The sequence below is a fragment of the Phalacrocorax aristotelis genome, chromosome 6 (assembly GCF_949628215.1).
Source record: "Phalacrocorax aristotelis chromosome 6, bGulAri2.1, whole genome shotgun sequence".
Classification (NCBI taxonomy): Eukaryota; Metazoa; Chordata; class Aves; order Suliformes; family Phalacrocoracidae; genus Phalacrocorax; species Phalacrocorax aristotelis.
Window position 1 is genome coordinate 57,146,999 of NC_134281.1, and position 22,577 is coordinate 57,169,575.

The following is a 22,577-nucleotide window of genomic DNA, read 5'->3' on the forward strand; positions in this document are numbered from 1 at the left end:
ATCTCACTCCTTACGACTGTACTTCTTGTCGTATTTTGTCAATAGCAAATAGTTAAATCCTGAGAAAAAGGAGACAATTTTGAAAGACAGTAATTACATATTTGTTCTAAGGCTCATAAGGATTGGTTCCTGCCCTTGGGTTTTGCATGAGAGGTTTTAGACCATTCTCCAGCTGTCTTTTCTCTTTTCCCCAGAAAGCTATTTCAATGCCTGCAGCTCTGCTACAGTCAGGTAGTGATTAGAATATATTGTCAAATCTTTTACTTTTTTTTTATTATTGTTGTGTCACACAGCTCACCTGCCAACTTGTTTCTTGTTAATTCAACTCTTCTCATCTGCTTCTGTTTCTACACTTACTTGTGGGGAGATGAGGTGACTGGGATTGAATAGGAGATAGCAGCGGTAGTTGAAGCAAGATGAAAATGAATGATATTTTCAAATCCTAAGCAAGGCTGCAGAGGGTAATAATTACATTAAAAAGGCCCTCTGCAGGTAGGTGCAAATAGGCTAGTCTAAACAAGTGCCACTATTTTAATGCGGGCTGTTCAAGACGATGCCATTACCTGACTAGACTGCCACCTTTCACCTCCAGCCATTGTGCTCCGTTAGATCTCACTAACAGGGAGAGTGAGGAACTTGTTTGCAGGGGATTTGTTGTCTCACGCTCAGAGGCAGCTGAGAGACTTGCCAAATGACAGGAAGACGCTTACATTCACAAGGTGTGATTGCCTAAGTGTTTGACTGTGTCTAATTAGTTTGCCTTTGCTGGTTGGTAGCTCCACAGTCAGAAGCAGATTGACTCTGCAGGCTTTAAGCAAAGAGGTCTGATTGGTGTTATTATCATTTGTTTATTTAACCCTCCCACTAGCCAGGAAATATTCCCTACAGTATGGCCTTTCCTCTGTCTTTAAAAAAGGCATTTTTATGGCACATATTATGATGAATAGTATTTTCTCCCATCATCTCTCCACAACTTCTAGTTATATTGTAATTAGATTTCTTTTAAACATCTCCAGAACAGGCATTAGTATTAACTTTTTGAGCTTTGAAATATGAGCAATATCTGATTACCTTCAGAAGCAGGTGATGTTAGCTTAGTTTTATCGTAAATAACAGATATTCTGTCTGCCTCTGTGTGTGAGTACCTGTTTGGCCAACCTTCTCCGAGGATAAAGAATCAAAATGCTAATCTTTTTCCTTAGCAAATGATTCCCGTAATAAGAAAAGTTGGAAAAAAATTTTTGAAAAGGCCTTGAAAGTCCTTATAAAATGATAGGTAGCCCACATTTAAAATCAACGAAGGCTTCTCTGAGTATGAGTGAATACAATAGCACCTTCTTTTCTCAATGCTATTCTGCTTTGGTGGACCTCAGGGGTGCAATTCTTCGGTGCAGATTCTAGGGAATTCCCCATCCTACAATTTGTAGATTTATGGGACATGAAACCCAATTCTCAAGGGAAAAAAAAAGTTCTAAAAGTGATTTTAGGAGGAGGTATGAGTTTTCTCTATAGGGGAATTACTTTGCCTTCTTACTGGAGCATTCTTAGTGGCAACTTTTTAACTGTGCCCAAGAAGTCTGTGGGTGTGGAAGGGTTTGGTGTTCTCTTGTCAGATGTTCCTCCCAAAGATACCACATCCGTATCTGAAAAGGAAAGAAAACATCAATATCCAGAGTCTCTGGGGTTGCCTTCGTTGACTTTGGCTAACGTCTGTCCTGTTTCGGTGCTTTGGATATCACCTCTTTGAGATGTGCAAAACTCAAAGATACCAATGTGTGCATCCTTGTTTGAAGGGCAGCTTATTCTGCTTGTTCCTTTCCGAATTCTGTTCAGGCTCCATAGTGAGGATTTCCACACTGCCTAGGAACTTGCTTTGGCTTTGAGTACCATTTTTTTCCTCTTAACTGTTGAATAGACTGGCTCCTTCAGCATTTCCTAAAGACAACTTAAATTATCCTCAGGACTGTGTCAAATTATAGAAGCAACCCGAAGTATATAACCAGAAGAATAGGTCGTTATCCTATCAGTGAATGGATAATCAGATTAAATATGCCTATCTAGATACGCCTTTCTCTACTCCATTATTCTTAAAAGTTCCAAGTAATGAACCCCATCTTAGGATCTCATTACATGATGCAAATTTTATAAACAACTGACATTATTATATCTGCAGACATTATTCTGAATCAGTTAAAGCACAGAGAGGCATAGAACATGAATTCTCTCAGACCTGTAGACTGCATTTCAGGGTCTTTGGCTTAGGCAGCCTTTTTCCCTTGGGGAGCGTGAGATGCAAAAGGAAGCTGCGTCTCTGGGGGATGGTGTGTGGGTTTGTGATTCAGCTGAGAGATGTGTCGTCGCTTCTCTAGCCAGATGCTCTCAACTGGCTGATGATCTCAGCAGGTCAAAACAAACAGTGTGTTGCATCAAAGGTCAGGTAACTTATTTACTTTAATGTCAGGAATAAATAATTTAGGAAAACTAAGAACAGGCTTAAATTTTCTTTTTAATCAGGAAGTTAAAAATTATTTCCCTGTAAGCTGGACAAATCCTCTTTCTTAACTAGGCCTTCCCTCAGACCTTTGCCAGACTTCTGAGTGCTCCAGCCATCCTTAAAGTCTTCTGAGTTTCAGGACTGCTTTGCAGCAATGGGGACTAGTTTTCCTTTCTGGTTCAGGACCCCTCCTGAGCTTGCGTGATCTGGGGCAGAAGGGTGCAGGCAAGAAGCCAACCACTGTCCTCAGTTTTGTTCTCACCATGGAATGGGTTTCAGCTCGTTCTGTGAAACAAATCATGAAGTTGCCCCTTGAATTCCCATGTGATAACACAGCATGTTGCTGTGCACCACCGGGCCAGACCTGACTAAACTTGTATAATTGTAGCACCATGTATCTTATCTTAAGTCATGAAAGATTTCTCAACAGTGGAGAGGCTGAGATCTCTAAACCACTTTTATAAGATAGCAGCAGAAGAGAATATAACCTATCAAGTGATCAGATTAAAAATAAACCAAACTGATATTTTGTAGAGCTTTTACTAATTGTCACTTCTCTGCCACGTTACACAACTCCCACGTGTGAATGGACTTAGCGGCAAGTTTCTGTGTACGTACCAGCGCCCTGGCTCTACTAAACCCCCTTATCTTAGCTTCACTAATTTGCCATGTCAAATTAGTGTGATGAAACAAATTCTAATTACACTGAAAGATCACTTAGAGCATTAGCACTGCTGCTGTGGTCTGTTCATGTGCCGTCTTATTTGCATACTAATCCAATGTGCCTAGGTAGATGACAAAATGAAATGTCTTCTAACATGTTTATGAGTTATTCCTGGGAAGGTGCTGACTCAGCCTTGACAGATGCTCCCATAGGCAGAAAGTGGGAAGGAGGAAATATGAATCACATTGCTGTACCTAAGGGAGGATGTTATTTTTCTCCTTTGACTTCCCAGCTTGTTTGTTAGATCCATTGGGAAAATAGAAATAATTTTTTTTTCATTTTTAAAGGCAAGCCAAATAATGACATCAAGATTCAAAAAATATAATCATGACCCCTCTTCGGTATTTAACTTTATAGCATCAGAACACCAGATACATAGAAAGAAAGTACAATTTAAAAGGTAGAATTAAAAAAAAATCTTTAAATATGTCCTGCAAAAGACCAGCTGAGCAGAATTCCCAATGGTAGGCGTTATGGAATAAGAGCATGGGTTAATGTATTTGTAATTTCTTCCTTCTGTTGGTATGTTTGATGAGTTTATGCTTATAAATTAATTAGTCATTGTTTATTTCCTTCCTGAACAGAAATACTGATCTGTAAGTATGGCTGGCTGCAGAATTAATCTGCACCTGGCTGCTCTAAATGTGTACCTACTCACTGAGGAGGAAAAACTATTGCAAAATTTAGGCTCAGAATATGGAACAACCCAAAAACATGACTCTCAGAACTTGATTTCCTGCTGACATTACAATGGCTTCTCTTCCATTGGAAACACAAAGCCCACATTAATCGGTTTTGCTTCACGTTTTAAAGCCATGTGATTGAGATACAGAATCCTGAAAAGAAGGGAAAGGCAATGTCTTACCATTTGTGGGTGGGCCTGCTAAAATCATTCCCACTCATCTTCACATGCGAATGATTTCTTGCCCTTTTTTATCACACCACCATGTACCGGCCTGGTCTGGAGATTTTCATGGGAGTTAGCAAAGCTATTCCTTGCTTTGTTCCTCATTGTAATGGGCAAATTCATAGAGAAGTCTTGGCTTAGGTGAGATCCTCAGCACCTTGTTACAAAAGAAACAAGCTGCGGTCCTTGTTCCACCAAGGCTCGCGGCAGAACTCTGGATGATTCAGATGCAGCCAGGTTTAGTGTGGAGTACAGCTGAAATTGGTGGAGATCGCTGCATATCTTGGTCACCCTGGAATGCATTGGGAATGAAACGAGCTGACTAGGAGGTAAAAATGTTTGATGTAATGCATGGGTGTATATTTATGTAGTGTACTGTACACAGTCTGCCGTGGGCATGCTGAATAACCTAGGCTTATAGCTTTTTCCAGATGAATGTTTATTGGAATAGAACAGGCAAGACTTGCTTATATTTGTATCTGCAGAGAAACCATCATTTATTTGTGTGTAAGCGTGTCACACAACATAGACAGAAGAAGAAACACTTTGCAGTAGAAAAGTCATGGCATATATTACAATTCAATAAAAAATATCACAGAAATTTTCATACACCAGAAAATTAACCCGGTGCCACAGTGTTCTGCTAGAAGGAGGGCACTTTTACTATCACAGTGCCACAGAGGTCATAGGTGAGCAGTTGAGTCTGCGGATAACCGAGAGAATTTTTGATGTGATTATGTAGTAGGTGTACAGGAGATGACCTGTGCCTTGGATCACACGATGCACTGGCAAAGTGGGACACATAAAATAGAAATTGTATTATATTTTCACTCTAGTTTTTCAAATTTTTCATGAAATGCTAATTTTGCTACAGATCCATTATTTATGAAACTGAAAGGCTTTTTTTCCCCCCTCAAAGCCGGCGGGATTTTACATGTGTAAGCCCCATTTAGTGTTAATGGCAGATACCGGTATACAAGTCCCATTCACTGGGAGGAAGATAGTCTAATGCACCTCATTAACTAATACTGAATCACTTGCATAGATAATGTTTTCTGTATACACTGGGCTTTAGATTCTGGTTAAAAGCACAGTCCAGCAAACACTCCAGGATTGCATATCTAGCTGAACCATTCCATAGGACAACTGACTTTATTGTTTAAAAGTAGATTGTTCATTTCTATTCTCCAAGAACAGCATAGCTTGTATGGTTCAATAGCTTAGACCTATTTGGCTGTTACATTTTCACAGCAAAGCAGAAGCTCAGATATGTTAACCTATTGCTCTACAGGCAACGTCCAGGGTCCATACCTGGGCTTTCAGTAAGTTGGAAGGAGCAGCCCCTCAGCGGACCAGTGTCAGAATCTCTCCATTACCCTCACTGAGCATTGGAAATGGCTTTAAGTCCTAATTGCTACTCTGCAGACCATAAAAATCTACCTGTTTTCATGAAAAGTATGGTTTTTATTGCCATCAGCTTCCAAATCAGCGATATATCTTGCTACTAAAGACTAGTTAGATACCTACAGCAATGTTGTACTTTTATATTAAATCCTGTAAGATTTTCTCTCAGGGATTAAGGCACAGCTTTGCTTTCTTTTCTTTAAAGCAGCTTCCCTGATACCATCATATCTATTTTTCCCATTTTCTGAGGGCTAGATACTCTCCTAGTCAAAAGCGGGCTAGCTGAAGAGCCGGCACTGTAGCTACAGCACTATAGGTCAGCCGGAGGAAGAGCTGGCTTCAAACACAGCGACAGAAGATAGTTTAGTTGTGGAACCAGGACAACATTCAACGTCCCTTTGCCCAGACTGTGCTCTTTGCAGAGCACTGTAACAGGGGAGGCAGGCTTCCCTTATTAGGGGTAAAGAAAATTATGCAATAGCTTCTAAGGTGTGAAAGTGGGTAGATGAGGATCTCATTTGCACCCATGAAGTGGATGAGGAAGAAAAAAAGTAGTGCAGGTTGTTTAGGTTTGTTGCGTTAAAACCATAATGTGCTTATTTCCAAGGCACCAATGTCCCAGGATACTAAATATGGGCTTTTAGAAGAAGAGAAAATGGAAATCTTTTCGAACTTTACTTGAAGTTTGGGCCGAAACTTCTTGGCTCAGTCCTCTCTCTCAACAGATTTACAATATCAGAGTTATGCTGTAATTGGTACCACACTGACACATAATGTAAAGTGTTACCTACATTTAAAACTTGAAAATAGTATTTGAATTCCATATTCACAGGTAATAAGAGTTCATCTTCATGGTGGGGAAAATGAGTTTCAGAATGACAGCTCCTAACCTGGATTTTTTTTTTTTCTTTCCAGTTCAGTTCATATGGTTTTTTCAGTGTGGGCATTATCCTGCAGTCCTTACTCAGGCAAAATCCTCCCTGAATTCGTGAATATCAACACAGTGATAGCCATTGAGAAAAGCTTAGCATTATAAATATATGTTTGTCTTTTAGTCTCCACGTTTCTGGTGCAAGCTTTATCAAAAATGCCACAACAGCCCACGCTAATACCAGCAGAGTTATGATATGTCCGTAGTTCCACATAAAACATTTGGTTTAAAGATAACAATAGTTGCCATTTCAACCTTCTCCTTCCCAAGGATTTCGGAGCACTTCCCAAAAGTTTATTAATTCTCACAATAGCAAATATCTGTCCGGGCAAGTGTATCTGGACGAGATCCAAAGCCCCTTTGGAGAACTGTCTGTCATAGTACCACTGTGCTTTTGCCTGAGAAAAAAACTTACACATTCCAGTTTATTTGGTGAATTTACCACAAAAAGTTCCACAACCTCCTGAAAACCAGACTTCTTTTTCAGACAGCCCTTCTCTTTACCCTTAGGTCATGTTGTCTCTGAGCAACGTGGTAAATCACAGGAATTTGCTTTTGCAGTGTCTCAATTTGACATTTAAATTATTCTCCTGATTCAGATCTTCTGACAATCTGGCAATAAGGTTGACAGTTGAGTCCAAATTTGCTTATTCTGTGGCATTTGTGACAATCCCTGCGTGAGTTCTGCTCTTTTAAAAACCAGATTTCGTCATGATCCTAGCCTGGCAGTCTGTATGGTGGGGATCTGTTTAAAGCTAGAGAAAGCTCCCAGCAGAGGAGTGGGCGATCTTTCCGCAGTGCCTGCACTGAAGCTTGGAAAGATAACCACATGTATTCCCTTGTGCTTTATTCTTTCCTTAGAAACAGATATTTAAAGATGATGGACCACAGTCTGATGTCTGTGGCCAGAGAAGGAAGGGGAAGACGTAGCTCAGCTCATCCTTGTGCTAGAGAGGTGGGAAAGCATCAGCTTAGCCTGCATCTTCACAGATTACATGGAAGATATGAAAAGGCCACTGCTGGGGGAGAGCAGAGATGAGAACTTTTCTTCCCTTCCTTCCCCTTGAGAGTTACCCTTCTGGGCAGCTGGCAAGCAGCTGAGCTGTGTCCCTTCACAATTAGTCCATCAGGCGTGGTAAGTATCTGACAATCACACCTTCTTCTTCATTGCATGAGTGAGTGATTAATGAATGAATGGGTTTTGCAGAGTAATTCGAAGCTGCAGTATAACCACTTTGATAACTTAAGATCCTGTTTGACATTTTAATAAGAATAAAACAAGCATTTGCTTGCTAGGACATGAGCAGGAAATACTGTGGTTGCAGATAAATCAATACATTATATAAGTTGCTCTTTAGAAATTTTAGAAAATGTTACTTGTACTTGAAATACCACATACTTTACATCTGTGATCTGTCTTTGGCTGTTATATTGCAAGGTTTTCTGTTTCCATGGGTTGAAGAAAGACAAGAGAAGGTAAAAATGCATGCACAGAGGTAAGATTCACAGAAAACTCCTCAGAAGAGCCCCACTAAAGCCACTGGCTGCATATGTTATTGCTGTGTGGCAGCGCTGTGTCTTTCATGTGTTAAGCACCAAATGAAACTCTCCAGCTAACCTGGAGAAGGTGTACTGTTCCTTTTGAGTGATGCAGTTTAGAATACTGCCATATAGCAAATGATTACATATTTTTCACAGACTGTATTGGTGACAAAAATGAGTTAGATGCAGCTGGGAAAGAATGCTTTAATTGATTTCACATTAACTAAAACTTCAGCATTTGGCATAAAAAACAGCATTTAAAAAAATTGCATAGTGTTGTTTTTGTGACTGTTCAACTTTGGTCATTCTCGGATTCAGCGCTTACCTCTCTCCTACCAGTGAACCCTGGCTGATGACAAGGAAGGGTCTGGGCTGGCTGCAAATTCATAAACAGTGCGGCTTAGAAATGCTTCAATTAAAAAAAATATTACATATATGAGGATGAGGAGGTTGTGGACATGCCGTCACAGGTTTGCTGCTTGTTCTTATGGGCATAGTATTTTCTAAGAGTACTAATAATGTGAGCCTTTTGGACTTCCCTTACTAATTGTGGGTGGGAAAGTAACTTGATGGCTGCCAAAAAGCACTGAAAGGCCTGTGTCCACTATCAAGCCAGGCAATTTCATCAATCTAAATGCCTGAACTTTTACAGAAAATAAGACCTCCCTGTCTTGAGATAATTTTTAAAGCTGGAAGGACCTAGGTATACTGCAATGAGTGATTTTTTTTTAAACTAGATCCTCCATTTGTCCATCCATGAATGTCCAGGGCAATTGGTTTCAAAGCACTGCGCACGTTTATTAATGTTAAATCAAACATTATTTACAAATGCAATGGGGAAAGTATTTGCATAGACTGTCCCAGCACCCCAAATAACACCTGTGTCTGTGGGAACAGAAGTGAGAGTAAAGATGAGTAATCACTTGATCTAAATAGGGACTCAGCTGTATTTCTAATGGGATTCAGGCTTTCGAATGGTCAACTTCTTTCAGTCTGCCTTAGAGGAGCTGTGAACTTGTCATTCCGGCATGTGCACATAAATACAGCAGCTGCCATTGCTGAATGGCTTTGAAGCATTTTGCAGTCAACTGCCGGAGCTGGTGGCTCCGTGCCAAATCATGATGTGATTCTCATCCTGAGAGATTTTCATGCAGGACTGGGGACAGAGGTCATGGATCAAATGTAATGGACTGACGTGTATTAAGAAAGATTAATGAGTCTGGGCACAAATTAATTGTGTTCTTATCAGATAATCAGCAGGTCTCCCTAACACCTTCAATGTTGTAAAAGAGTGTGTGCTGGGGTCTCCCTTGGTCAGCTATAAGGAAACAGAGTTTTAATTGTTATTTAAATGGGACAAAATATCAGTTTTGTCTGGTATAAAATCTTATCAAGGAGTTATTCTGGCTCAGGTCAAAGCAGTTTTTCCAAATTCCACATTAACAGGAAAGGAACTAAAACAACTGTCTAGATTTATGGTGGTGTCAGGATACAGCAGAAATTGGCCAAAGGTGGTTGTTTGCAACTGTGACCTGAGAAAAGTGAAGCAGCATAAGGGTAGTGGCGGGGTACCAAAGATGCTGCCAAGAAAATCATGTTATGACCCACTAACTGGAGAAGAATTTATATTTTCATTCAGGTGAATGCTATTAAAATGTGGGATTCTGCTCTGCGGGATAGTTTCCTTTGAACAATCAGAACTTCCTGGATGCTCGCTTCTTCCCCAAAGGCCAAGAGTTGGGAGTCCAAAGGCAGCACAGGGGTGAGGTTGCAGGGTAAGTCACAGGGCAGCTTCCCTAGAACTTTCTGCATTGTGGAGGGAGGTGGTTCCCTTCAGTGAGTGCCCATTGTGAGTGGCACTGGTGAAAAATTCACCTCTGACTGTTTCTTGCAGATGTTTTCACTGGCCTGAGGAATCTGAATTTGTGGAGGGACTCCGGAAATCATAGAATCGTTAAGGTTGGAAAAGACCCTTAAGATCATTGAGTCCAACTGCCAACCTATCACTGCCAAGTCTACCACTAAACCATATCCCCAAGCACCACATCTACCCTTCTTTTAAATACCTCCAGGTGTTTAAATGTATGTGCATTTGTCATACCTGTTTCTCCATTGCTTTTTGTCTCGTCTGGGGTTTTTGGTTTTATTTTGAATGAGTTATATACTAGAGCATTCAGGTTGCTGACAAGCAGTTACAGGTCAAGAGATACTAGAAGCAGCAGGTTATTGTGTTTAAAATTTGTATCAAAGAGCCTGCAAGTAGGCAATTGATGTGTGGAATTTGAATTAGAGCATTTTCTCCTTTTTCAATGCTTTTTGTATGGAAACAGTCCATAGCCTGGGATGAGTGGGCTCAAATTCTTGTGTCAGATTACATAAATCTGGGAGAATTTCAGTATGGTCCATGAGGTTACTTTGAGTTTACTGAATCAGATTGGAACATCTGGGCAGTAGCTGGTATTTTTTTTTTTCAGATTTTTATGCAGCCATTTGTGGAAGTGTTTCATCAAATATTCCAAATTCAAGCTGTTTACAAACCAAAGCTCTCACAAACCAAAGCTGGATGTTATAAAAATATTAATGATGGTGGCAACAAGCAAAGACATATGAAGATAGATATGCATAATAGCAAACTTTCCAGTCACCTCAGCTACTAATATAAATGAGTTAAAATACAGGCCTCAACAGAGCCCCTGGGGGCACCTGCTCACCACAGGTTCCAGGATAATTCAGTGAGAAAAGAACCAGGGCAGTCCCCAATCCTTGCTGTGCAAATGCTTCCAGGAGTGGCAAGACCACCTCCAAAAGAAGAATATGAACAGTGTTGACAATAAAACTTGGGAAGACAGTGGACATAGTTGTCTTTATTTTGCACCTGAGTTTAAATCACTCATCATGGAAAAAGCTGTTTTTCTCTCTCCATTAGGGTTCTCGGGGAATGCTTTACATGTAGAGAAAAGGAGGCAATCTGTCCTTGCTGAAAGAAATCCCATATATTTGAGCTTGGGCATCACCACTTGGCTGAAGTGAAAGAATGTGTATCTCTTTACCTGACAGAGCAATGACATTAGGATACTCAGTGTTCAGTGCCAGTAATGGTTTGGTGCCTCTGTATTTAAAAAAAAAAAAAAAAAAAAAAAGGGAAGCTGGAATTGTGAAATTTTTAAAGTACCATTTAACTAAGTTTTCCCTAAGTGATACAGGGCTTCCCTTTCTGCTTCTTCTCTAAACCTGAGAAGTAAATGATACCTCCTCAGTTTCTTCACCCAGTGAGCGGGGTTTGAAGGGATCAGTCCTATGTCTGGGTGTTATTGTTTAGCACCATTGGTCTGGAGTCTTAGCTAAAAGGTGTGATAAAATGGCAAGTCTTAGAATCATATAGCATCTGGCAGATACAAATTTGTGGAGGAACATAGGAAACTGCAGACAAATGAGTGACTAAAGCAGCAACAGAGTAAATGAAGTATTACTTGACCAGTGAAACATCTGTGACATGGAGTCTGATTTCTGTTTTTCTCAATTATTCTCATTGCTGTTTTCTACCTGAAAAAAAATTCACTAACTAGAATGAGAGCACAAAGCCTGTACGGAGAATATAAATTGACACGGTGCCAGCGAGGCCAATAGCGCCTGGCTGCTTTACACTGGCTGAGGACCTGGCTCATGTTGCTTCAGTTCTCATTGTACACAGAAGTGAACTATGATTTAAATACAAAGGGAATTTCTTCATTTGTAATGAGCCCTTGTTTTTATAGTACATGTAGTACGGTGCATGGAAGTATTTTACCAGCCTATCTTCTCTTCAAGAGAATTATACTATATGGGTTTGATACACTCAACAAGTTTGGTTTTTTTATTTCGTAACATTGCCCACTTCAGGGTTTCATCACATTCACAGTGATGTTTTGAATTTTTATTCATAACCATGCGTAAGACCTTAGCTTTTCACTGCTGCTTGTTAGTGTACATTTTGGACAATGTTAACATCATCTCAGATATTCAGGACAAGTGAGGAACTTGGTTTAAGTCCTTAGGAGAAGCTAAAAAGACTATTAACAAGCCGAGTCCATAAAAAACATCTGTTCCAGTCATGCTGCTGATTTTTTATTAGTCCTTCAAATCCATAGCAAAGATCTCCAGAGCAAGAAAAATGCTCTAGTGTGGAGTGCAATTTCCAATTTCTTAGCTAACCTGATTTTGTTGATTCATACATATGCATGATTCAGTGCTCTTCCTGAATACAAACAAAAAAAAACAACCCTTTTGGGTTGTACTTTATTTATTTTCCTTGAAATGCCCTTGAAATTTCATTTGCTCAGTGAAACCAAACAAATAATTGCATACTAAAAGGAAAATGAGGAGTAGCAAGCTAAATAATTTGTAACATCAAATATTCCTCTGCTGTGGTTAACATTCTCAGTGAGGGGGAAACAGTCAGCAATAAACAGCCCAATGTATCTTAAATGTAATAACTAATATCAATGTCAAATGCGTGAAATGAAAATACCTTAGGATATGCTTTCACAGTTCTGCTATATCGCTGCTAAATGGAATACGCTATATAACTGTAATAGCAGTCATACTTGTCATATTTCTCCTGATCTCTAAGGAAAAATACCCATGTAGCCATTATGCAGCTTACATCTTTTTCTAGTCAAAGTTGTATTTTTATGGGGGTCTTTATGGTGGTTTTTAAAAGTTTACACTCTGAAAGCAAACTTGTCACAATTTGTATATCATGTAGACTACTCCAAGTCACATTCCTGATAATTAGGGACGCGCCACTACTCTGTTGTGCACATCACTGCTCGCCAGCCGCGTAGTAAATAACAAAAGATTGCTTCCGATTTGGGCTGTGTCATGCTCATCTGTATGAAAAAAGGCAAATAAGCAAGTTCTTTTAGGCAGAATTTTTAACAGTGACCCCATTAACCTCACTGGACAGAATTTATCGCTGATGTAACTCAAACAATACCAGTGGAGTGACAGCAAGGATGAATTTGACCCATTTTAGCTACAATTGCACTCATTTCCCTCAACACCCCAGGCAGAGACTTCATATGGTGATGAGCACTTTTCACCATGTTCCAAGTGTGAAATGTTGCTGAACGTAAAGTTTATAAATTAAAATCGGCACTTTTGAGTCTGTAGTTGTCAGAGAACATCCTGCTGAGAAAACGGTATCATTTGTGATTCCAGCACTTGTTTGGCAATCCCCTGCCAAAGGAGACCATAAGTCCGATCCTTTTCTGCTTGAAATGTCTTCTTTTGGGAGGAGAAGACCGAGTCTTCAGGCGCTGTCGCTACAGGCTCTGCAGTGCCATATTCTGGTCCCGAGGAACATCCCTAGCAGAAGACAGGGTGCCAATTTCATCTCAGCTTGTCCTTGTCTTGGCTTCTGTTTTGGTCTCAGTGCTAAAATAGTAGCTCCTGCTATTTTCTTTACCCGTTCGTATACTGTGGTGGTGATATCTGCTCTGTTAGAAGGGGAAGAATTGCCTTGGTGGACAATGTGTTTTAATGGAGTTCTGCAACGGGGGGGGGGGGTCCTGATAGGTAGCAAACACCTTGGCTTTATCATTTTCCTTCCACCTTTCAAAAAAGCTGTAGCAGACGCGGGTCAGAATTTGACTCCCACATATTCGGTGATGTAAATTGTTCTCCATATGCTCACTACGCTTATTTCTAACTTTTTTTTTTTTTCCTTACAGGAAGCCTCCTCTAACACTCTTGAAAGGCTGTTTCTGTGCAGAGAAGTGGAAGCAAACACTTGTAAATTATTTTCTGTGACGGATACAGGCGAAGGACAAGAAGTTGTAGAGTAGCTGTACACACAGGTGCAGGTAGCGTGCTTGGTTTTTTGCCCCATAAGTATGTTTAAAATTTCTAGTCCATTAATTTGTGCTGTATGACTCAGCTAATGAGAATAATGAGAAGAACTGTATTTAGAAATGCCTCCTAAACAGCCCAAGCAAGTTAAGAACAGAAGCAGATGTGGGAAAGACAAAAAAACATGATGACCTGTAGATATAGAAGCCTGTAAAACATAGGGGATTGACTCAATTAGTGGGATATTCAAAATAATGGTGGAGGATAAACCGACATTTCTGTGTCACTAGGCATGAAGGTCAGTGAAATATACTTCCAGAAAAAAACGCTTCATGTTCTGTCCTGCTGGAACTCACTAAAGGATGCTCAGATGACCATTTCTATTGGCTGCTTCTGTTGTGGGGATGGTTTGGAAGGTAGCTGGGAAAGGAGGTCACCAAGAACTAAGTCAGAAGTTATTGAGGACAATAAAATGTTTGAGAGATAACTAAGACCTTTGGATAGCTTTCTTTGTCTTGCTGGAAAGGTACGGTTGGGACATGACAAACCATTCTAGTCAGCTTTGTAATTCAGTGTTACTATGACTTCTTTTTTCTTTTTTGCCCCAACCCTCCAGTCCATGTAAGCCCCCTGCGCACCATGACTGTATAGAAGGATGTATGAAGAGGACCCTGTCGAACAACATAATAATATACCTGTAACTTCATGTTTTCAGCTAAGGCTACCTATCTGTGCCTCTCGGAGGAGTATGCTCTATTTGCTGCCCAGGACTATTGTTCTTGTGAGCCTGCTTGATGTTGTTCAATATAACGTTTGTTACATCTGGCAAAAATGTACCCAGTAGACCCAGCTGTTTCTCCTGCTTCCTGGCAGTGGTGTCAGCCTATGGAGTCCTTATACAGAGCGTGGAAGCATCTGGAGAAATCACATTTTCATAACGTAGCAGCAATAAGTCATCGTTTGTTCCACTTATATCAGACCCACTCTGCAAATCTGATAGCAAGATTTCTCCCTAGGGGTCTCATCTTGCTTCCTTTACTTGTTCACTGAAGACCATGAGAACCACACAAGTGGGGTGAGCAGTGTTTGACCCTTGGTAATTAAGATCACTTACCTTAATATGTTTGCTAGTTTGAACAGAAGAACCAAGCACGATGACTTAGGACGTTTACAGGGTTGGTTTACTTCATGCATGAAATATTGGAAGACACTATGAAACAACCCTTTAACGATGATTCTCCTCTTGAGCCCGTCCCATTTCTGTATTAACAAATGATTGTTTTTCTTTTCTCTAAGGTGCTCTTTGGGAAGCAGATACGGCAGGCAGGGAGAGATGAACTGCTAAACCAATACCAGCTTTGGAAAACTTCTGTAAAGAGACCATGATGCACCGCCAGCATCATTACGCTTGGATCCTACCTAAATGAGGTAAGTTGTATCCAAAACAGTAACCAATCTTTAGTTCCTAAAAAGAAATACAAAGTTCAGGAAAAGCTAATATATACGTCAATCTGAACTTTAGATTCTTGTGGAAAAAAAAAAAACTTGGCCTCAGAGCTTCGGAAAATAAATATTTTTGCCACGTGGCAATGGTTGTGAAGAAAATATGTCCCGCTGCTCTGATCTTACATCCTGTCACATTAATGTTTCAGAGCACTCAATATAAATATTAAAACTAATAGCTTCGCTCTTCAGCTATTACTCCATCATTCCCTGAAATCATCATAAAACATTCAAAGCCTTTTAGAACATTTACACACTTGAATCTGATGGTGGGGAAAGGAGACTAACAGAGCACAGCTCGCAAGCTTAAATAACAGTGGAAAGCTGTTTATGGAGTATGCTTTATTTATTCATCATTTCAAGTAAAGTTTCGGTTTTGATGGAGAGGAAAAAAAATCAAAGTATAGCTGTCAAGGGAGAAGGCTGAAGTATTGCTTTTCTATACTGTGGACTTGTGTAAAAAAAAAAAGGGGAAAAAAAAGTTAAAAAAAAAAATAGCGGAGTCCATGAGAATCTCAGTCCAAGGTCAATCAATCTTAGGACTGTGGGTACGTAAACAGCTAATGGATTGTAAAGACACATACCAGCGTTATGAATTTTTAACGAGCAACTCTTCAGCACAGACCCCTATAAATCAATGATGACTTATTGGCTGGATCAATTATGCAAACTTTAAAACATTTAATGACAGGTAATGAACAAGTCTCTGGAGTCCACCAGTCAACAGTGTTTTGCAGTTGTAGTTACAACTGCTTAAGTGAAAAGTCTGCAGGAAACCTTTCCTCAGAAATGATTTAAAGCTCAACTTTAAGGTTGTGGTAAAGTGAAAGAGCGTGGTTGCATTTCTCTTCATACATAACCTTAAACAGGTTGGCAAGTGGGCACAGTTGTTAATGTACTCATAGGCATATATTTATTTTTTTTTAACCTATGGTATGTTGTGACCTTGGGAAACCTACTTTCCCAAACTTTATGTTTCAGGTTTCCTGCAAGGTACTGTAGGTATAAATGGTACAGTTTTCAAGGGAAAAACGGTTGTGCTTGTGTTAGTAGCCTAAATAGTTATTTCTTATAATGCTTTATTTTGGAAGTTAAGACAGACGTCAAAAAAAAAACCCAAAAACATTAAAGATTAAATGAGGGGAATAATAAACTGTGTTACAGTTAACCAGCACAAAAGGACTGAAAGGTGAATGTAGGCTGAATAATACAAGAGAAGTCTTATGGAATAACTGGTGTGGCGTTATGGTGGTTTAATTGCTTATTAAAATTATTATCCAATGAAAGATGAAGGACTTTTTGTGGATTTTTGAATTCAATAGTTATTTTAAATTTTAGACATTAACCTTTCTAATGGGCAATTTCAGGTAATTCTGCAGATTATGGGGAAGTGGTAAATTAAACATGCTATTCAAGAACAGGTGTATAAGCCCCTGATCCAAATGCCACTTAGTTAAGGCTTTACTCAGATTGACTGAGGCCTCCTGGCTGAGTCAGTGAATTGAGTAAGCGCTCTTTATTGCCGTTTGCTTTGCTTTCCTAAAGACAACAAATATAAATGAAAGCTTGGAAAAGAGTTTAATCTTTGGTCTGAAGAATCAGAGTTTAAGTGTTTCATAATAGTGGTAGAATTATTTTATATGAAAAAAAAAAATTGTGTTATCCTCTGCTGTATTCTTTACAAGGAAACTGCGGTCAGAGAATTTCCCAGTATCCTGTGACAATATATCTGAATCCTACTGGTTTAAACTCACCAGTAAGGTCCTGCCTTGTTCATGCTTGCTGCCAGCAGCAATTCATGAGAGCTCCTGTGCTACCACAAGTCCAGTACCCCCCACTTGGGCTGAATAGCACCTTGCTCTGAAGGTTGCTGTGGCAATTGCAACTGAGGATTGATGTGGATGGATGGATGGATGGATGGATACTAGACCCAGCAAGGAGAGCACGTTTGGGGTTTTTTTATGTCATGCTCAAAGTTTGGGATGTGAGACATGGAAGAAAGGGGAGTCACGAGAGATTGTAAATAAACTGAAGAGCCGTCCGGGGATTTGTAGTAGTTAAAAACAACTGCTATTTTTTATTTCTTGATCTGAACACGAATGAGCATTCTTTGCTCATTATTTATTACAGTTTCACTTGTGCTGGTAGATGAAATACAGATGTGCCACTGCAAGAATTGAAAAGTTGTCTCATTTCACCAAGTTCCCCGAGTGCCTCTATATTCTCATATGAAAATATTTTTTGGAAAAGTAAGATCAGCACACAATGACAAATAAAGTCTCCTCCTTTCTCCAACCCAAGAGAAAAACGCATAACAACAAAGCTTTGCTAAAATGTTCTTTCGGTACTGATATGGATGAGACTAGCTTTTTAAGCACAGGATCTAATTAGGTGGTGGCAGGAAATATTAATAAAACTCTGGAGACTTCTGCTGAAATGAGACCAAATGTTGGTTACCGCTTCCTTTTTCAAGTGGGAAATGGAGAGATTGCTGCTGGTGGTTAAGGAGCTCAGTAGAACTACTTGGAAATATGTTTGCTATGGGCAACCTTTTATTCTGTCATCTGACATGCTGGCAAAACAGAGCATTTAAACAACAGCAGGATGTCTTGAAATTCCTGCTCTAATTTCTTTAGACTTTTCAGCTTCTTATTGAGACTGACAATACACTGCTGTCGTTATTCTAAGTGTCACAAGTCATATCAATATCTCCAGCAGCTTCAACATCTCCTGTGTGGAAGTTCTCCATTTTTCTCTGTCAAAACTAGCAGATTTCTCCATTCTCCACTATTCTTCATTTTCTATATTTAGGGTCTCTCACTGGCGGTGAACATCATTTGTGCCTACACTGCAAGTATGATGCCGGCCGACACTAGGAGGAAAAGGTTTAAATGTTACTACCAATGAAACCGATGAATGTAGATATCTTGGCTGTGTGGATTTTTAGGAGCATGCTCCATGGAGAGAAGTAGGAGTTATGTTGGTGAGGTGCTTCCTGCTGAAAGGAGTAAATACCCATCCCTACTGCCTTCCTGCTGTGTCCAGGAGAAGGAAGTTACCTTTCTGATGCTATTTTACTTAATTGGTTTCTGCATGTGAAGAAGCAGTGGACACAGCTGGGCTGTCTGCAAATGAGCAAAGAGTCAACAGTTTGGGTTTTTTAAAATTTTTTTTTCACTTGTCAAATCACAGCCACCAGTTTAGAGGAAGAGCTGCAGCAGGTGATGTAAGAAGAAAAAAAAAGCTAACTTGATGTGTTGATCCTTCTGGTTGCTTTCATTTGACTTTGCCTGATACAACTTCTGAGTTTTTATCAGGTCTTTTTATATTGTTTTCTTCCTGATTGACACTCCCAGGTTATTCTAAAACCTTGGATCAAGTAAGGTAGCTAAGATGTAGTGAGCGGATTCTTTCATGTTGGAAATTCATTGTCAGATTTGCTACATAAAACATCCCCTCATTTCACAGAAGAAATAACACCATCTCTTTCAACATCTTGTTTTAGGCTTCTCAGTGTATTTCCTAAAAGACTGATGGACAAGATAATTTGACTGACACGAACCCAGTTTCTCCTGACAACCCACGCACAAGCAAAATCTGACAGCTGCCTTCCAAACATCTCTGTGCCTCTGAAGTTCCAGTAAATGCTTCTTCTGGGCCCCTCTCTCCTGTGTGTTGCGCCAATGGTGGCCAAAATCCACAGAGCAGGCGTGCCCTGTCTGAAAGTGTTTCATCTTGCGTAATATAGCGATGACTGAGTTATTGCAAGTGAGGTGCACAGAAAAGTCTGTGGGTGACACATCTGTAAGTGTCGTATGCTGGTAATCGCAGAGATGTTTTCCCTCGGACTGTGTGGTAAAATAACCAGAATGCCTTAATTTTATGCTTCTGTAGCACTTTTGAGATTCTCTGTCTCCACTATGGGCTAGTAAGCCAAATACTGATGATGTGGGACAAGTGAATCCACAGAATTCAGTACCATTATGAGGAAAAAACTAGTTCCCATGACAAAACAGCAAGTGACAGCTACCTGTTGGCTGCTTAGGCAGTACCAAGCTTGTGTGTCTGTATTTCCGTTATTTACTCTTTTTTTTTGGTCTTGCCAAAGTAGCCAAAGTCATGGGAAGTTTTCTAGAACTTAGGGTAAATAGGGACAGATAAAGTTGCATAACATTGGGTTCATGGTCAAAACATAAACCAAATTTCCAGCCCAATTGCTGGTTGGAAAAACTGAAGTTTAGTTTTAAGTTAAAAAATATTAATGATTTTTTACTTGTATTTTTTATTATATCTGCACCTTGTTCCCATTTCAGCTGAGATGAGGAAGAGAAAGTAGTTTAAAAAAAACACAAACCAAACCAAACATGTGGGGGAGCCCTCTCTGGCAATTTTTTTTGCCCAGCTTAATCAAATAATTGGAAGTCTTATGAAAGAAAGATGGAAAGCACATGTTCTTGAGTGATTTGCAGTTTGATTTTCAAAACAGCAAGCTATGGATAAGTCTATTTTGCTTGCAGTCAGTTGTTTATCTGAACTGAAGTGGAATGCTATGCCAATATAAAGATATTTATTTGCATATGCTTTTTTTTTTTTTAAAGTTTTCTCTGGGAGTTCATTTTTGAAGTTATTGACTTCCTAGCAAATCACGTTCTTTTGTTGCACTAAGCTACGAAACAATCAAGTCTCCAGTGCTGAATTTGGCTATGTGTTTATTTTGCCTTTTTGAAAGCACATTTTTGTACATTTTTATCTACTTCAAAAGTAGGTACATTAAAGAAAGGGTCAGGAGATGATGACTGTAGTTCACAAAAGAAACAGTCATGTGGAGTTGCAAGAATTTATTGAGGTCAATGCTGACAAGAAACTGATAGACTAAGCTGAACAGTCTACTGATCTTCAGTGTATTTTTTCCAGTGCTCTAATGAAATTACTGTCACCATTTTCTGAATGTTATATGTGCTGTCTATCTTTCTGTGTGTGCTCTCTATCATTATTTTCATCAGAACACCGTTAATATTACTTCTTCCCTAATCTGGCAGGTTTCACATGTACCTAACTAGGCAATTCATCAGGTTTCTTTGCCTTTGACACAACCTTTTGCTGATGGACACGTATCTCCTGATCACACTGTATATTGCCAAAGTAAAAAATGATGAAACCGAGCTGAAAGAGGATGAAACCGCAGTAACAGAAGTTCGTTTCCCTAACTTTTCCCCTAAGACTGCATATTTTTTTGGGTGGAGGTTATAATTAAATGACTTTAACATAGAAAGTTCCTAGTACACAAGGCTTGCATTAGAAAACTCAGGTGTTTTGGTATCACCTTGCTAAGAGGTGCACCTCAGTTCATTTGCAGCAGCCTTAGCTTTGTAGACAACTTCTCTCCCACTCCCTCCACAGTGCTGACAGCTGCAAGTCTCATTTTTGGATATTATGAAGTTTCTGCACTTCTTCTCCAGCCCATATCAGTCTTTCTCTCATTTCTTCTCTGTGTTGGAATCGGCTTTGGTGTGTCTGTGAGCTAACTACTTGCATGCAGGCTTACATTGCTTTTCTCTCAACTAACCCAGTGCAGCTTTACCACTTGGGGGAACTGATGCTTCAGAACTAGCAGTTTTTTAGCCAGCTCAGGGACATGTATTGAAGAAAAGCTTGTCTGTGAACTCCCTAGAGCATTACAAGGGTTCATAGGCTTTCAGTCCTATAGTCAGGCAGTGATCTGCAATGTTGCTTTGCCATTAGCTGCATGTGCACAGATGTGTTGGCCGTCGCAAGAGATGACCCTCACTTTCAACACCTACTTCCTAAACACTATCAATCATTAAAAGACTACATGTCTCCTTGATTTTAGTAATGGGCAAAGCACATTACTAGGATTTCACCATCTCATTCGGTTGGGACTGGGCTTGCTCATTGTTGCCGTGCTGGGTTTCAGGCCTAGCGTGTTCCTGGATGTCTGCGTACAAAATCCTGCAGTTCTGAACCTGAGTTTGGGAGTTCAGTGGCACTGGTGAGGTTCCATTGTAGGGGCGGTCCTGGAGCACAAGGTGTTTATGATCCTAGTGCTGTTCTTGTTCTCCTTCAAGCCACCACCATTTTAGCCAATATAAATCTTTGGGAGTTTGGCCTTGTGCACCTGGGTAGACCACCCGTGGTATCCCCATTCCCCAGCATGCCATGTTCATCACTGCATCCCATCTACAGCCCTTTGGGAGGTGACTATGTGGTATAAGGTATATGAGATGAAAAATGTGTTAAGCTTACTGTCACTCAGAGTGGTGGTGCTATAACTGTTAGCTCTTCTGATGTGGAGCAGGGTAAATATCAAAATCACCCAGCACTAGCAGCCATGTATTTAAATTAATGGTGCTCCTGTGTTTTGGCTGGAATTTTATAGTTGCATAAATGTGAGTGTACTGCATGGCTCTTGACTCACATAAGGACAGCCTAGTCCAAGCTTGGGAGAGGATTAAAAGGGAAGAATAATGTTATTGAAAAGGCAGGGCTGGAAAAAGAATGTGTAAAAACACATTTGTTGTAAGGTCAAATGTAATCTGGAGATGAAACTTGGGTCCTTTTATTACTCAAGGTGGGATTTTGGCTGTCCTTCTTGGATTGTGCAATTTATTGTGTCTCATTAAACAACTTAAATCAGGAAAACTAATCCTTGAATAACTGAAGCGTCTGAGTAATTGCAAACACTGGCTTATTTTCAAACACCTCTGTGAGGTGAATAGATTCGTGATGAAGGTGTAACCTTCATCTCGTTCTCTAGTGCTGAGACTTTATGGTCAAAACTGGCTACAAATTTTTTTTGGTGCCCAGCAGTGCCTTCACCCACTGTACCTGAGAGACTGTCTGATCTTGAGACAGAGCTGTAATGACCAACTGGTCTAGTCACAAAGGGTGACAACGTAGTCTGGCCCTTTTCCAGAAAATAACTATTACAGTCAATCTGTGCAAAGATCAGTCTGACTGCACAGTGGACACAGAGTTTCTCAGAAGGCATGGTTTATCTGTCCATAGCACAAGTGCATAAATAAGTCCATCCCTGGAGAAAGAAGGCCACCAAAAATGAGCTGTGGGTTGGATGCATTGTTCTAATTTTCAAGAAGTCATGGAGAACAGGGGATGTCCCAGAGGACTGGAGGAAGGCAAATGTTACCCCTATCTACAAGAAGGGCTCGAGGGAGGATCCGGGTAACTATAGGCCCATCAGCCTCACTTCAATCCCTGGGAAAGT

General features: G+C 40.0%; 1 long non-coding RNA gene across 1 annotated transcript; it reads left to right on the forward strand.

The window, feature by feature from the left end:
* Positions 1 to 12,855: 12,855 nt before the first annotated feature.
* LOC142059346 (uncharacterized) lies at positions 12,856 to 21,220 on the forward strand. The gene is made up of 3 exons (XR_012661294.1): positions 12,856 to 13,845; positions 15,128 to 15,259; positions 18,146 to 21,220. It is a non-coding gene; the product is annotated as an uncharacterized LOC142059346 (long non-coding RNA).
* The last annotated feature ends 1,357 nt before the right edge of the window (positions 21,221 to 22,577 follow it).